The sequence below is a fragment of the Labrus mixtus genome, chromosome 4 (assembly GCF_963584025.1).
Source record: "Labrus mixtus chromosome 4, fLabMix1.1, whole genome shotgun sequence".
NCBI lineage: Eukaryota > Metazoa > Chordata > Actinopteri > Labriformes > Labridae > Labrus > Labrus mixtus.
The window spans coordinates 5853923-5871317 of record NC_083615.1 but is presented as its reverse complement, the minus strand read 5'-3'; the positions used below and the strand labels follow the sequence as shown (position 1 = coordinate 5871317).

Genomic DNA, 17395 nt, shown 5'->3' with positions numbered 1-17395 from the left:
AGACAGGATGCCAGTTGCAACATAATCTTCCATGTGCCATTGATTTTCTGTCAAAGTGGTAAAAAAAAAAAAAAAAACCCACAGGAACACCGACTGTCCTCTGCTGATGGTTGATCTGCTGACACGCTCTCGGCAGGTGTACTTCGCTGCACAGACTCAAAGCCTTTTCAAAATAAGAGAATTCAGTCACTCGGATATTTCGTGCGTTCATCTTTAAATGTGCATTCGGGTCTTTATCATCTCTCAGAATATCTCATTTTAATTAAAAAATTTTAAAAAAAAAAGATTGTCCATCATCAATCTTGATCTGGTTACATCTATGATTATCAGAAAACATGGGAGAGTGTGACGCCGCTTCCTTTTTCAGCGCATAGATATGCAGTCGTTTTTCTTTTTTTCTTTCCCTCCCCATCTCTCTCCTCTGTACGATAAACGAGGAGGGGCTTGATGCCGTGGAGGAGGCAAAGCAGGCTGAGCTGACCCGCTTGTGGTGGTGGTGGTGGTAGTGGTGGTGGTGTGTGTATGTGTGTGTGTGTGTGTGTGAGTGTCGTCCAGCCTACATCCAAGACCAGTCGCATGCATTAACGAGTCAGTCATCAGGTAGGATTTCGCCTTCGTCTTTTATTCGCTGTGTGTGTGTTTTTTTTAAACCCTGGCGCTTGTTTGAAAGGTGCTGTTCCTCCCAAATGGGCTCACTACGGGGAGCCGGACCGCGATTTTGTGCTCAGCAAGAAGAAGCGCTGGAAACATTTCATATCAACAGCACTGCACACGACCTTTTTCACATGATGTGGTGTGGTGTGTGTGTGTGTGTTCCCACTTCAACCATCTCCCCTGCATTACTGTGGATTTTAACCTCAATCGGGTTGCCTCATCCGGGGCGTTATTAGGAGCCTGTCAAATCTATCTACGTCTTAAATGTCACTTGACTGCTTTTGACATTGAGAGATAACAGAACATTTCATTGACCTACTTGTTTGGCGAGGTTGCTTCGTGTGAAATGTTTAGGTTTTGACGAATTTTATGTTCTTAGAAGTGGGCCAAACGGAAAACTAATGATGTCCTGCTCTCGCATTTTTTTTTTTTTTTTGTTGTGCGAAGAAATGTGCTGTATAGTCACTTGGACTTGACCTGAATGTTATCTGGATGGGCTCATCATCAAAGAGATGAGAGGGATGTAACCACTGATGTACAGTTAGCAGATAAAAAAAAATGTGGGCTGAAATTACTAAGGGGGATAGGGTGTAATGGTCAGCTTGGTCAAGTTTGAGTCTGCTGAAGCATTATATCATTTAAACCCTTTGCTTGTAAATATGTGCTTTTTTTTTTTTTACCTGACACCTGCCTGTTTCCAAAGGTCAAAGCACATGCTAAACCTGGGCTACTTCCAGATTGATTGATTTCCTGATTGAAAGACGTGTCTCTTAGAGATGCTCATACAGATGTGCTGCACTTGTGAAGAGATACTTTATGAGCTGGTTGTTTCACACAGGTATGGATGGAGCATTAAATGCTACTCCAACAGAGGAACTGAAGGTTGACGGAGACACACCACGAGCCCTGACTTGTCTTCAGTGGTCGGTTTTACATACAATAGTTTGTGAAACGGATGCACATGAATGTGAGATGTTTTCTACATGTCGGTCTCCTCCGTGATGCTCTCATTCACTTGAAAAGCTTTCAGCTGCAACTGGTTGAAAAAAAGATTCACCCCACCCTCCTACAGTATAGAGCAGCTGAGTGTTCTCTATGATTGGCATCTTGGATATTAAGGGTCAATTCAAGGATACTCGCGGCATGAAGGGGGTCTCAGACTGATGACATGTTTTCTCTTGAGTGATGCATCTAAAAAAAAAGTCGAGCTGTATCAGCACGTAGCTGACAGCTGTGATTTTTGGATTGCTTCATACAGTAAGACAAATGTGAGGGAGGGCGCTGTGGGCTTGAGTCCAACTGGGAGTATTCATACTAAAAATGTACTCCCTGGTGGTACTGTAAGGCACAGATTAGCATCGGATACAATCATCCCTCATTCACACTGTAGGGGGTGTTTATTTGTGCATCAGCAGCAGCATTGTTGCATGCTGTTTAATACATTTAACACCACCTGTTTTCACTTTAATTATAACAATAATTATAACTGATTCTGTTGAATAAGAATGACTTAATGTGTGGTGGCTGCACGGAGGTTTGATATAGTCTGTCTTTCTGACAAAGAGGAAAGTCGACACAGTGTATTTCTCAAAACTGGATCGGCTGGATGTTAACAGTTCGAGATGTCAAAAATCGCCAATTTTGCTTCGACCTTCTGTTCAGCGTCATGTGTGATGGAATGAACTGCCTAAGAGAAAAGCCACAAACTCTTTTCTGTTTGTGCAAATAAACAGTTAACTCCTGTGTTGAGATGTTCGGATTAACGGGTTCTGTACTGAATCATCAATCTTTGTTATTAATGAAAGATGATGATTTAAAAGATGATCTGGATTTTTCATTATCTGTAACTGTAAAGGCTGTCAACAACTTTAGAAAATGGTTGGTTGGAGGATCAAATGTGCAAGCCTTATAGAATGGGGGGAAAAAAAAGTTGTATTGAATGGCAGATTGGCAAAATGTGCCATTAATCTGCAGATTACATCGTGCTGGAATAGCTTTTATGAATGGTGAATATCCTTTCCTCGTCATAGAATTGAGCAGGATTGTCTGTAGGATTAATGTGTTTATGTTTAGACTAGCCATTACAGATTTGCTTATGTGTGTGAAAACATATTTGTGCTCTTTGTGGAGACGGAGGGACACAATGTTTGCAGTAATACGAGCAAATGTGAATTCAGGTATCTCGTCGTGTGAAAATACTGAAGCTGTTTTATCTCCACTCTTTGTAAATATGATTTTTTTTTTTTTTTTTTAAAGAAGTGGGGGCTTTCTTCATCCTTGGCATCTAAACTACCCACACTGTACATTTTCTCACAACATAATACGTAGATATAATTAGATCACAGCAACACAATGTCACAAGCTCACATGCAGTCTTCCTCTGCCAGGGGCAACTGATATGAAAAAAAGATGCCATTCAAAGGAGCCAAGGTTATAAAAGCAATGTTTAGAGGTTTGTGCAAAAATGAATCACAAAGTTTTTAACTAGATTGTAGCATGAATCAATATAAATATATAATATAATGACATTCCTCCTGTCAGACCTTTTTAAGACATTAAATCCTGCAATTTTGCTTTGCAGTGGTAATTAAAACCCAGCTCTATTTAAATGGCGGCTTTCCCCACTCATTGCCAGCTATTGAAGAAGCCATTACCAAAGTGATTCCGTATTATGGGAAGCTATTAAGGCTATCTCTGCTGCAACAACTTTATTTCACACCTTCAACTGGGCGCCTAATTTCCCTGGGAATCGCAGGTTTTTAAACATGGTCCCGAAAAAAAAAATGGACTTAATGCTCTCATGAAGCACTTTAAGTCAGTGTTCATTCGTATTTTACAGCTCAGGGAGAAATATACAATTCTACAATTGTTCCATTCAATGACAATAACCAGGTCATTGATTCGAAAGTAAGTATTTATGACCTCAGAGTGTCTCTAGGATAAGTTCATTTTAGAGACAAAGCCTCAGTATTTCGGTGCAGTTCATTAGAAAGTGATTTTCCTCTCAGCTGTTGTTGCTGCTCCGTCATCAAGAATGCATTCCTGCTCGGAATTCCCCAGGAAATGTTCTGCTGGAGGTTGGGAAGTAAGGGGTTTTAAGAGTCATCGGAGAGAGTGATTGTTGAGCCGTATTTAATGCATGAGAGTGTAGGAGGTGGAAACGAGAACACACCCCATGCTGTGGGCTGCGACCACGCTTTTGTGTTCGGTGTTTACTGAAGAATTAGACCTCGCTTATGTGTTTTTCTCTCCACTGTCTTTGTGATCGCATGCCTTTTTTTTTTAGGGGCCTGGCTGTTTCTATGGAACAAGAGGTAGATCTCTAAGCTGGCTGTCATTCACACTCCTCCGCTAGAACATCAATCTGAATGCATCATTTCCTGCATTTCTCCCAACAGATGATGGATGTGGCAAGAAGTCGATGTGTGAGACCTATGATGCATATGGGCCGTCTTTTTATCAGCAAACACTAGACCACATTGCCAGTCTACTTCCACATTCTACGTAAGGTCGATCTTAATTGTAATTAAAGATTGTCGTGGCACGAGATGGAACTGACTGCATGCTCCATTCATAACGGTCAGGGGTTTATCCACAGATCACTTGGATGTTGATCCAGAACTGTGTATAGTGTTTTTTACTTGATAATGCTCCATAAAGTAGAAATGCATCGGTATGGTCTGTGTGTGGAAATCATGTACACAATGTAGTACATTATGTATTTTAATCAAGCATTAGCTAAAGGTGTTAATTTAAAAAAAAAGGTTGCAGTAGTGACTGATACAGTACTTAACAAGTGTTTACTGTACTTGTGGTCTTAACTGACGTCCCTGTGCTAGAAATGTGTAAGCAGGCTCAGGAAGTAGGTCAGTAAATGCCGGCGCTTCAGGTCAGAGGCAGAGGCTCAGCCTGCGGCGTTTTTCATCAGCGGATCAAATGATATGCCAGTCGTAAGTAGCATGACTTCACAACAGGTCCCAAAACTGGGTGACTGGCATGAAGGGAAAATATGTGTGATCTGAGGGTTCCCTAAGCACCGGCTGTCAGCTTAAGTAGTGTCAGCTTCTTACCTTTGGCTGCCTGGTTGGGTTTATGCATGACTGTTAGTAAATCTGGTCACGTTTAGTCAATTTTGTCTAATTCAATTACGATTCTTTTAGCTAGTCGCTGTGTCTGTGTTTGCAAGTGTGTCTTATTTAAGTTTAATTCAGCAGTGGGTATTGTTGCGTTAAAATAGTTAGCTCTTTAGCAAATAGCATTACATAGTTTAGTTGTGCAATTGACACTACTGTATTTAGCAGAAAGACAGTCGTGTGGTTTACACATACACGTCTTTGTGTTGCAGAGGAACACTGCAATGATCAGGAACATGAGCCACTCTGCCTGAAGCGAACTGATTATCAGTGGTAAAGATCATGTGATGCTTGTGCTAAAGATCATGTGATTTATAGTCTCCTTTGAAAAGGGAGAGTGGCTGAATGAACGCTGTCTTGGTCTCTGACATGTCCTTCTCTGTTGAGCAAATCCAATGCGAATACAAACTGAGGAATTCATTTGGCAAAGACTTCACAAGGTGCTCGGGGACATTATTCTGGAAAAGTCAATACCCCTCCCTCTGTTCTTGCTTTCTTCCATGAGGTTTAATGGTCACAGAATCCATAGAACACAGTTTCCCACCTGTAGTCTTTGTTCACTTATAATGGTCTGCTTGTGCCGAGTGAACAGTCGCCTAGTTGTAACATGCCTAGCTTCTTTTTACACCATTGAAGGTACTTCTGCGTTGAGCATCTAACAGCTGGAAAGTCTCTCGTTGTTAAGGAGAGTATTTCAAGTTATACTCGAATGAGATCGAAAAGTGAGTGTGCATTTTTGTTAGTGGCTGTATATGCAGAAATATATATATATGTACTGTTGTGGGGTGTTTTCTGTGGTCGTATCCCAAACAAAGCACATGAGAGAGGCAATCTCAAAGGCTCTGATGTTTTTGGCTCTCCTCATCAGCATGCTGAGTGTTTTTCACTGGCAGGGGTCTCCCAGGAGCGCCACATGGAGCCAGAGGTCAATGACAGTGGGGGCAGAGATCCCAGTGATCGAGCCATTTGCCATCGATCTGCATCAGTGGTACTTCACAGGCAAATACAGCTGAGTGGTAGGGGTCCTGCACCACAGTACTTAGTTAAGACATTTAATATTTGGAAAGCGGTGAACTCTCTATAACACAATTGTTACGAACCGAAATCAAAGAGCAGAACTGACGTTATCAAATTGTGTAAATTGCCGATAAAGAACGATGTTGCTGCTGTAGGTGTTACAGAGGTTTACACGATTTTGTGACTGAGGGAGCAAAGACTAGCTGCACGTGGGCCGCGGCGAGATGGTATAACAGACAAATAAAGCAAACATAATGAAATCGCTGAAAAACGAATCAAAACTCTGTGGCACACTGAAAATAACTTCACTGTATTTTATTGCGAGCAAACAACTCGTCTACGAGCAAAACACGTTTTTTTTTTCCCCCCATGGTGTGTTCCTGCAACCGTGTGCGCACCTGAGAACGTATATATCGCTGTGCACGTGGGTGCCCTGTTGGCCATTTAGATGATTGTATTGCTGTTGAATGTGGCTGATGATTTTGCGTTAGGCAGAATTGACATAGCGGTAGAATCACATCAAGGTTAATTGCGTGCCGTTGGACGCCGTGTGTACAGCAGCTGTGTGAGAGGAAAGGACTCTCCTGTCTGAGCAGCAGCACTGAAAGTACTGCTATCCTTGGCTTTGATCCTCTCTGGGTGGCGAGGGTTGCTGACCAAGTGAGATCTCTCACTCCCTCTTTCTCTCTCTCTCTCTCTCTGTGTCTCCCTTCTTCTGCTCAGGGCTCTGTAATGTCAGCACCTGGAGTCTCAAATGAAGAACTTACCCACTGTTGTCCTCTGGATTTCTTTTTAGTATGGCAGAAGTGCATTGAGCAGCTGGAAGTTGAACTGTGACAGTGTTTCTTTAGCCTTGTATTTTCAGCCCATCAGCAGTGCAGTGACCTTGTGTTAAGGGCAGAGGGACTCTCTGGTTACCTCTAATGAAAGACAATATCCAGGATTACGCTCAATGCTCTGTTTTCTGTTTTCGGAGATGGAATTATAAAGCTGACTCAGATGTTTGTGGCATTAACGTATTAGCAGTCTTGATAACACATTTCTCTTATATTCACCATTTTGATCTCATTAGCTCATTCTGTTTAAAGCTGCACAAGTCAATATTTTCAAATAAAAAAAGAACATATTTACATGATTACATGAACATATTCCAGGGGTCACCGGAATATAACGTCTGAAGGTGTTTTGTGGTTGACAGCAGATCCTTTAAGTTCTGTAAGTTGCGAGGTGGGGCCTCCATGGATCTTTTGACTTTGGGGTCGAGCACATTCCAAAGATATTCTATCGGATTGAGATCTTGGAAATGTTGAGGCCAACTCAACACCTTGGACTCGTTGGTGTGTTCCTTCATGCTATGCAACTTCTTCTAATGCTCTATGGTTGTGAGTTGTGATGCTTACATGCCCCTTAGTAGGCTCTTTTGGCACGGACAGCTTCAGTAGCTCTTCTTTTGGATTAGACCACACAGGCCTGTCTTTGCTCCCCATGTGCATCAGTGAGCCTTGGGTGCCCATGACCCTGTCGACAGTTTACCAGTTTTCCTTCCTTGGGCCACTTTTGGTAGTAATTGACCACTGTTGACCAGGAACAACCTACAAGAGCTGCAATTTTGGAGAAGCTCTGCCCCTGACCCAGTCATCTAGCCATCACAAGTTGGTCCTTGTCAAAGTTGCCCCTTACCCTTGCCCATTTTTTTGCCGTTTCCATCACATCAACTCCAAGGACAGAGTGCTCACTTGCTGCACATATCCCACCCACTGACAGGTGCCCTTGTGAAGAGATGGTCAATGTTATTCACTTCACTTTTCAGTTGTCTTAAAGTTATGGCTGGTCTGTTTAAATTCAAATATAATTCCGCACGTCTTACTGTCGATGTGTAAATGGGCTGTTTGCTAAAAAAGTTACCCATTTGTAGGTCAACTTGAAAATTCACAAAAAGCCAATTGGGAATATTGCATTGGATTCTGGATTATAGCAGAAAATAAACAGTGAGAATGTCACACTTCTAACAGCTCTGTTGGAATCACCAAAGCAAAAGGTAATATTTGGCTATCAAATGAACTAAACCACACCTCACTAAACGTCCAATCGGTCTGTGTGCAGAGTACACTTACCAGTACCTTTTAAAGGGCCGGTGAAAGTCGATGAATCAATACTTGTTTGATACTTGTTGAAATTATACAATGAATATAAAGTGGCAGTGACCATTATTATGTAACCAACTGAATATTCATGACTGAGAGCCTACACAGAATGCTCAAAAGTACATTTTCTAATGTGTTAATTTTATAACAGTTGCAGTCCTCTGCCCTCGGAAATGTGTTGACTCAACCTTAGTTGTTATGCTGATCCTCTGGGTCGAGTGCGACATAAATTGTAAATGCTCGTCGTGGGAATAAGGGTCACCTGGCCTGACGGCTCAAAATCATTAAAGGGAGACATTTTAATTCAAGTCAGGCGCTAATTATACAAAATCCTGATGTTTCATGCTGTAACCTTGTTTGTCGGTAGGCTGTTTTGTTTTCCGCCCTGAGCTGAACAAGAGCTGAATATAAATGTTGACTTTCTTCAGATCATTCATTGTCTGGAAAATCAAATTCAGGGAGCTGACTTGAATTTGTGTTTCATTTTGTTTAACTGTGTCAGCAGCCGCTAAAGTGAGGGAGAACTCGACATTCTCCTGACGTAGAGTCCAATGTCATCTCTTTTCTCAGCGCATGTTTTTTTTTTTTTTTTTTTTTTTTTACCTTCCATTTTATCAACACATCCTGGGCTGTGTTGGTGACATAACATGACGTCTCATGCATGATCACTTTACCCTGTCGAAAAGATGGATTGCCTAGATGTGCAAGTTTTTGTGTAATTGCACTGAAAAGAATCCGTATTGCATTTTATGGAACAAAAGCAAGCATTCATTCATGGTCTTTTAAACATAGGAGTTATGACATCATATCATATCAGGTGTACATTACCTATTTGATTGTTTCCCCTTCCACTATGCTCTCTCGTTTCGGCCCAGCGGCTGTTCTGCTGTGACACTGGTTTAACCTGCTTATAAACACGTGCAGTGCAGTAAGCTCGTCATTCAGCGGAATAATCACGTTATTTATAAAGTATTGTTCAATTGAATCCGCTGCTCTGAATCCTGTCGTCAAAGCCAGTCGATCATCAGTGGTCATTGTTTTGATTATGTGAAGTACAACGTAACATGTGTGGATCATGTTTTATGTAAATTGAGACATCATCTTGAAAAAGCCCTAAATAGGCCGACCATTATAGTCCTACTTTATGCATTGTGCGTGCACTCTGTCACAGAGCTCTACCCCGGCACTCAAACTGTAAGAATTGCTCCTTTTCATTCTGTGGAAGCATAATATCTGGACTGCTAATAGCTGTGTGCAATATTAATTAGATGAAACAGTGGCTATTTGGACAAAGTAATAGCTGAGTAGCTTTGATTTCCAAACCCTTTAATGAGGCTTGCTCTATGGGATGACAGCAGCTTGGTCATAAAAAATAATTCTCCGTGCTACCAATAGAGTTAATTTTAAAACTATGAGGAAGGTTGCGGTCCTATTGGAAGGACATTTTGTGCATTTTAAAGGTTAATTATAACGCTTGGAGTGGCGGCTCCAAATTTCAAGGCACCTCTCCTTTCAAATGTTCACACTTATTAAATGAAGATGTTTTTATTTATTTTACTGCAGCTGCTGAATTGGTGCTGGCCCCCTCAGTCGATTTGTTTCCATCTCAGTGAAATGTAAAGGCATGTTGTCACAATTCTGTCAATGCAGTTGACATTATGTGACGAGGATGCTGTTGATTTGGATTACTGAAGATGACGCTGTGCAGTCACATAGGACCTCTTTCATTTGAACAGGACTTCCAGACCTTCTGTCGTACAGTGCGCATAAAAACGTTCATTCTTTCTGTGGTTGAAATATTAGCGATGCTTCAAAGCACAAGTGGGGTTTTTTATTTTTTTTATTTTGAATGGCAGGATATGCTGCCACATTCTGCCCATTCACTCCCTCAGTCAATGAACTGGAGGGCTTTTGTCCAATAGGCTCACTTTGATCAAAAACATTTTCAAATACTGATGGATGTGAACGAATTCTTTGGGGTTGCAAAAAATCCTTGGCTCCAAATATTTCTTGATGAAAGTATGATATCCACAAGAAAAATACCAACAGGGCAAAAAAAATAAAAAATGAACTCCTCAGGTTAAGTAGGTTTTTGAAAATTGTGCTGAAGTTGCTGACATGTAGCTCTCCTTGCCTAAATGGAGATGCTGTGTATTAGATTAAAACGGCTCGGTGTTAATTTCTTGCCACCCCCACCATCTGCTCAGTCCACTACATGGCAGCTGTTTGCTCCCCTCACTGTTGAGTTTTTAGTTTCTTCAGCTGGGAGATTGATGAACCTGAAGCCAAGGGAGGGTATAGCTGCCCACCCGCAGTGGACACGCAACCCCTGTGAGTGCTGTACCCACGAGATCACAGTCTCGTACTCCAGTCTGCCGGGTTTCGGAGTCATATGACATAACCAGGTGCGAGTGCCAAGCCTGAGGTCAAAGGTCATTCGAGAACTAATGACCCTGACCGGCGATCCTCCTGCAGAGTTGGTATGAAGTGGTTGTTGAAGCCCGGTGCCTCTTGCAATTCTTCTTTTCCTCGTATTTGTTTCTGCCGTGTCTCGTTCATTATCTATACTTCCTTGCCCTTTTCATAATCCAAAATCAAATGCAAGTGCTGCCACATGGGGAATTATTGATGCTGTTATTTAATGACTGTCAGAATCTCTGCCATTTATTTGTGATCTATGGTCTACGTGTGTATGGAGACCATACTGGGGAAACATGCTCTACATTACATTGATTTGATTTCTCTGGCCCTGGGATAAGGCTGTCATAAATTACAGGAATGTCATGGAGTGAGGCTCTTTGAAGCTTTATACGTTCCCCACAGGGAGGAGGGACAAAGAGACGACGGAGGAGGTTGCACTCTGAAAGGGCGATCTGTATGCAAGTTCAGTGGGAGACAGCATCCTCGACACATGGCACAGGCTCAGAGGCATTGCAGAGGACGTGGCGGAATTGTCATGAAAGGGCGGCTCACTTCGCTCCCCGTTACATTCGGCCCTCCTCGTTCAGGCCCCGTGTTGTGCAGGGAGTGTTTGCTGAGGGGATTTTAGGAGGAAATGCTTGGTATCGCTACCGCATCCCTTCAGCAGACTTTTAGTGAGGGAGACTATCTTTAATTCAAACCAACAGCACTAATGATGCACTGCCAATGTCTTCTGTGCGTAGCTACAGCAGGCCTACACATCCTGGATGTCTCAATGAGATGGAGCTGTCTGCCTCTCTCCAGTGCAGAGCCGTGGGACTAATTGAATTACACATCCCCCTCCTTAGCTTCTCAGTCCCATGGGAGTGCATGACTAATCATTTGGAATCTCAGTTTTTTTTTTTTTTTTTTTCAGAAATTGTGAAGGGCGTTATATATCAATGGTTCTCTTATGAGCAGCCAATATAGCATAATGTGGTATACCTTTCCATAACATCTCTATAGACACCAAAGGAGTCACTCCAAGGCCAGAAGGCACTTAACCTTTTGACTTCTTAAGGCTGTGGTGCTTTGTGCCCAAAAAAGAATGAATAGCTTGTTAATAAAAAAAAAAAAAAAGATCAATATAGGAGGTTTAATTGAATGAAGTATCATAAAACATGTGACTAGAGGAGGGACAATACGGCAATTTGTCTTTGTCCTGACTTCTGTGGTATAATTATCAAATCACTGGGGCCAAGTATCCATATTGTAATATAAAGATTACGCTGCTCTTAACAGTTTGACTCACTTTGTCTCTTCTTCACGACTCCCCAAGGTGACACTTGTGACATGAATGAGGCTAACGTGAATGGAAGGGAATTAGCTGAAGAAGAAGCAGGATGATTATGCACAGTGGTTCAAAGAAGTTAGAAGGCTGAAGCATGATGAGAGTTAACTTGACACCAAAATTGCAATGAATGAATGAGTTCATCCTTTTTCAGAGGCATTTTGTGTTCTCCATCAAATCAGATCTGATGCTGTTTCATTATTTTATTGTCTGGCAATATATAGAATGATCTCGGAATCACTGGATCGTGTTAAAAGTCATTTTGAGCCGTGTTGTGTATTATATTGTGAGTTAATCTGCGATTCACATCCTTAAATGTGACGTCAACTCACTCCACATTTTTGCTGGACTTGATTTTGTTGTAGCACGGATAAGATACTTTTTCCCATATTCTTTCTTTTTTGTTCCATGAATTCCCATATTTGACATTTTGAGGATATAATTAATAGCTAATTATGCAATTTCTAATGTGCTGCTTTAAAGCATGGTTACCAACATCCAACATCCAATTCAACATCCAACCTATTAGCTTAGAAAATCAGACTGATAGAATTTCATTTACAACAGGATTTTGGAACAAGACGAGGACAAAAAAGACTGAACACTGTATCCTTTTTGCTCTCTGTCAAACATCTGGTGAAGCTTTGACAACAAAACAAAAAATGTAACATTAGATGTCCCTCTCTTGTGCCATTATGAATCCTTCTATCTGTCTGTGGTGCTTTGGTTGTTGCCCTCTAATAAATCAGATTTACTGCTACATCTGTAGAGCCCATGCTAATAAAGTAACAGCCAGCGCAGAGACACAGCACTGATTTCATTTCCTGCCTCTCTTGCTGCTCCCATGGTAGCTAGATGGAGATTACATGTCGATGTCATATAAAATGAGAGATTAAAGAATGGGTACCCTTCTCCGGAGCATCAGCTGTGTGCGCTGCCTCACAATTAGATGGTGAAGTTTAGGAGGCAGCAGCAGCAGAGATGGTGCTAAGTTGCTGGCTTCTTCTTCTCTTCTCCCCCCCCCCCCCCAGACCTCTGGAGCGTTACTTTTTTGTCTTGTTAACCCGAGCTGGATGTGGAGGTTGGCAGGTTCTTTTCATTCTGCCAATGATACGGATGATACTAACCTGTCAGGAATCTGCGGAGAGGCAACGATGAAATGGATGGCTTGTCCAGTTATTAGAGAACAGAGGAGGGTACATTTCATTGCCTGCCTGCCTGCATGCTTGCCTGCTTTTATGCTCATGTGCTCACCCGGAGCCTGCAGTCCATCTGCCTGTCTTTTCCTATCACTGTGTGAGGATGACATAAGACAAGAAAGAATATAGATACGGCTGTTAGTAAGGAGTAAATGCCATTTCAAACAATACATTTATTTACACTTGTTTGAAACTAGAGTAAGTTGGTCAAAGAATACAGTGATTTCCAAAACCTAAATAAATGTTTTTTTTAATCATTTTAATTGACAAGAAACCAATGATCAGTTTAATAATTAATTCTTCATCATGTAACTTGTTAATAAAATGCCAAAGAAATGTCGCTTCTAGATTTTAAGAGGTGAGAAATATCAACTTTCCCCCTGACGTATAACCTCGTAAATCTAAAGTCCGTTTAGAAAGAATATAAAATCTTCAATTTTTGTGAGACGACCTTGTACTGGCATAGTGGTTAAAGCGGCGTTAATTTAATGTCACATTCTGACCTTCAGTCCTTTTTATGTCACGCGGGAAATGTTGCCACACGCTATATCCAAAGTCCCCCCTTGAGTTATGTTTAAGTGTTAAAGACCATGCACAGTGATTCTCAGAGGGCATCATTCGTTCCACATAACTGAGGCAAACTGCCTGCAGGACATTAGAAGCATCAATGCCACAGTTATCCATTTACGTTTGGTGCTCATGCATTACTATATCTGAGTGATTTTAAAGTTAAGACACTGAGAACAATTGTGGTATTTGAAAACTGCACACTCGTTCTTGTAGCATGTTACTGGGTGTTACTGAGGTCATTTTTTAATTATCTTGATTACTCACATGAGAGATTACATTCCTAAATATATATATATACTGTATTATATATAATTGTAAAGTGTCTGTTCTAACTGGTGTACTTCTTAAATTGTAGCCCACTTAAGTCTTTAATGCATCCTGACTCATTTAAAAACTGCAGTGTCCAAATGGTATCCAGCAGGGAAATCAGAATAAATGAGAAGTACCACGTAATTTGTTTGAATTCATTTGCAAAGCCTATTAACCTAAACTACACCGTAGAAGATTTGATTAAATATTCACTGTTCATCTGGGACATCTTTTGGGTCACTAGCTGGATCTTCAAATCTGTTGTGTACATTTTACTTTAAAGCTCACAATTTCAGAAAGTCACATCATTTAATGGTGGCGTTTAATCTGATGTTTCTACTTCTCTACTCTCCAGGTGCACTCCACTCTGCTTCTATGCAATGATATCCTACATTTTGAATCCGTGAGGGGAACAACATTATTATAATTACTGAACGCATTAGATCACATGTGACTTTGCTGCACTTGAACAAGAGCTACAATTTTGAGTTTCTATAATTTGCAATTAGCATTTTGCCAATCAATAAACATGAGACTTATAGAGAATGATGTCTTGACAAAAGAGCCCATTTAAACCAATGCTGGCGCCCTATTCATTCAGTTAATTGCTGTCTTTATTGATCTCCAATAGGGTAAAAAGTTTTTCACGTGATATGATAGGTAGATAATGCCCAGATGTTCCTCTGACAGATGAGGAGACTAGCGTTTATAAGACTTATAATGAGGACATTTACTGTTTGAAGGAAAGATAGTGTAAGATAAAAAGCTCAACTCTGTTCAACTCTTTGACATTTTAGGCATGTAGAGTTTTGTTTTGCCCTTATTTATGTCATTATTCTTTGATTTTACCCGATGTAGTTGTCACATAAGCTGTTTTCAAATGCACTCCTGAAAATATCTAAATCATTTCAGGAGGAGTGCTCTGGATATTCTCCTCACCTGACTGTTCACATATACTGTATGCACCTAACCGCGGGAGACAGATGGGAGGGAGGGGGGGGGGGGTTCTCATGAGGTAAGATGTGATGTAAAAAAAAACAACTCTGAAGTAGCTGACGAAGCAACAGAGTCCACTATACGATGCTTTAATGAGAATATTTGCCTTTATATAAATGCTATATGTTGTTAAACAGAATCACACTATCAGAAAAAAGAGTGGAGAACAACATACTGAAGAACAAAAAACATAACGCAGCCGTTTGAAACGTGCACGGAGATTATAGTGATCGCGTGCAGACACTCCATGCAGCAGTCACAGTATATAAACATCACTCCCCCTCCCTTTGACTCGAGGTGAATTCTCCAGAGAATATCCCGCTGTGTTCTCACATCAGCTCACTCGGACTTGCTGGAAAAAATACTAAGCAACTTGGCGACTTTAAAAAAACTAAAAAAATTGGCTGTTCGCGTTCTCACATTCAGCTCTTTCAGTTTTCTGCGAGTGTGAAAGCCCTATTAGATATCGAACCCACACACTCTCTCTCTGTAGCAGATGATTGCCATGTTCTAAAAAGCCACAAGCTGCCAATGAAAACCCATGAATTACAAATTGGCTGTTGATAACATACAATTTGTAGGTGTTCTGTTAAGTGGGGATAATGAAATTCTATTATATTAACTGAAAAAATCGGAAATGATTTAGTATTCAAGTTATCAGCCCGCCTAAATGCCCGACTTATCTAATTAAAATGACTGTGGCAGCGTTAATGAGTTGTTTGCCGTGTTGGCAAATTTTATCGGAGCAATTAGCGAGTCTCTGTTACACGACACATGACAAAATGCTTAGCTAAACAGTAGCCGGGTCACTCAAAAGTGACAACAATACAGCGCCCTGAGAATGACCTTCAGAGTACACACTGTGACAATCAGCCACACAATGGAGTTAAACGATCCATCAGTGCTGACACACTGTGTTGTCACGCCGTATGAAATGATATTATAAAATGGGAAGTCTGTTTCCTGCATGTGTGGTTGGACAATCTGTTCAGCTGAGCGAGCAATTAACTTGCCGTAGCCAGAAATCAGGAGCAGATGATGAGCGAGTGCTATGAAAGAGACTTTTGTGGTGCTCAACATCAAAGTCAAAGTCACTTATCTGAAGTATTTGGACCTTTGCACGAGCTGTGCTATAAGTTCCACCACTGGAACAGATGTTTTCTGTGAGGCAATATTGAACAGGAAAAATCCATTTGGTCAAATAAGTGATGTTAGTGATAAGAGTTTTTAATGCTGAATCGTCCCAAAAATGTGTTACAGGACTACAATCGACAGATTCTTTTGTGTCTCTCCTTTGGAACATTGGAGCTTTGAGCTTAACATCACGGCTAACATGCTGATTTTTGCAAATATATTGTTTTCTTCAGAACTTTCCAGGTTGAGGTTATACAGTCGCATGCTTAAATTGTTAACCGGCATAAAGTATGAATGATGACGAAATACCTGCAAATACCTAAGCCGCCTCAGATCAGACAAATTGAATACATTTATCTGATAGTCATGCTGTGTGATAAGAAAAGTTACAAATCAATCTCCTTGGGACCGTGAATGTCTGAACGTTTCCTTATTCAGTCAATGGCATACACTGTATGTTATGAACAAAGTGGTCCAACCCCTCCAAGAGTCCCGAGAGCCATGTGGCTAGCATGTCTAAAAATAGGGCAGAATATATTCTTTCACAGTGCGTCCTTTTGTACTGTATATTTCATCAGTCGAATGTTTTCTGCATTTTCTTTGTGAGCAGCGTTTTCTCTGATGCATGATACAGAGTCTTGGAGTCAAATAGGTTCAAAATTGGGTCGCAGACTGAAGTGATAAGTCGGTCTCTCCTTCAATTCAATTTCTCTGGCTAAATAGCATTAGTCAGAGTGAGCTAACTGGTGTGTACAGAACGAGATTAAGCTGCTCCGTCTTACATATGGACGTGTTCTACCCTGGACAGAACTCGAAAGACACTTGGGTTAACAGGACAACTGTAAGGTATATCACAAATGGAGGGGATTATACGAATACAGGAGTTTCATAGAAATTAAGTTTTCTGTTTGAATGCACGTTTCAGCAACAAGGTCAAGTGCTCAAGTGTATCAACCATTCAGATGATTGTGACCACATGCATCATGTTGTGTTGGGCCCCTCTGAGATCTGGGGAATTTGGAGGGTCAAGTCAAGTTATTGCTTTCCTTCAGGCCAACTTCTCCCATAGCCCTGTTGTCTACGTCTGAACTTTTGATGCTCACATGCCGATTATCGGCACTCTTGGCGATGGACAGGGGTCAGCATAGGCACCCCGTGACCCTTTGCAGCACCATATGCAACAAACAGATGCATTGTGTGTTCTAACACCTTTCTATCAGATCCACCATTCTTTTTTTTTTTTTTTAGCAGTTTGTAGAAGCTTTTCAGTGTGGATTGGATCACACAGGACAGCTTTCGCTCCCTACACCCATCAACAAGCATTTGGCGCCCATGACCTTGTCAGCGGTTCACCTTTTCCTTCATTGGACCACTTTTGTCAGAGGTACAGTACTGACCAAAGCAGACCAGCAACATCTAGCCGTCACAATTTGCCCTTGTCAAATGTAAAGAGACAATCAATGCTGTTTACTTCACCTGTGAGTGGTC

At 41.2% G+C, this 17395-nt stretch overlaps 1 protein-coding gene across 1 annotated transcript in view; it reads left to right on the top strand.

The window, feature by feature from the left end:
• The first annotated feature begins 463 nt into the window (after nt 1-463).
• Nucleotides 464-17395, top strand: part of tln2b (talin 2b) — a 76128-nt gene continuing 59196 nt past the window's right edge. The window contains exon 1 of the mRNA XM_061035379.1: nt 464-600. The gene's annotated coding sequence lies outside the window, so the exon portion shown is untranslated. The remainder of the gene's footprint in view (nt 601-17395) is intronic.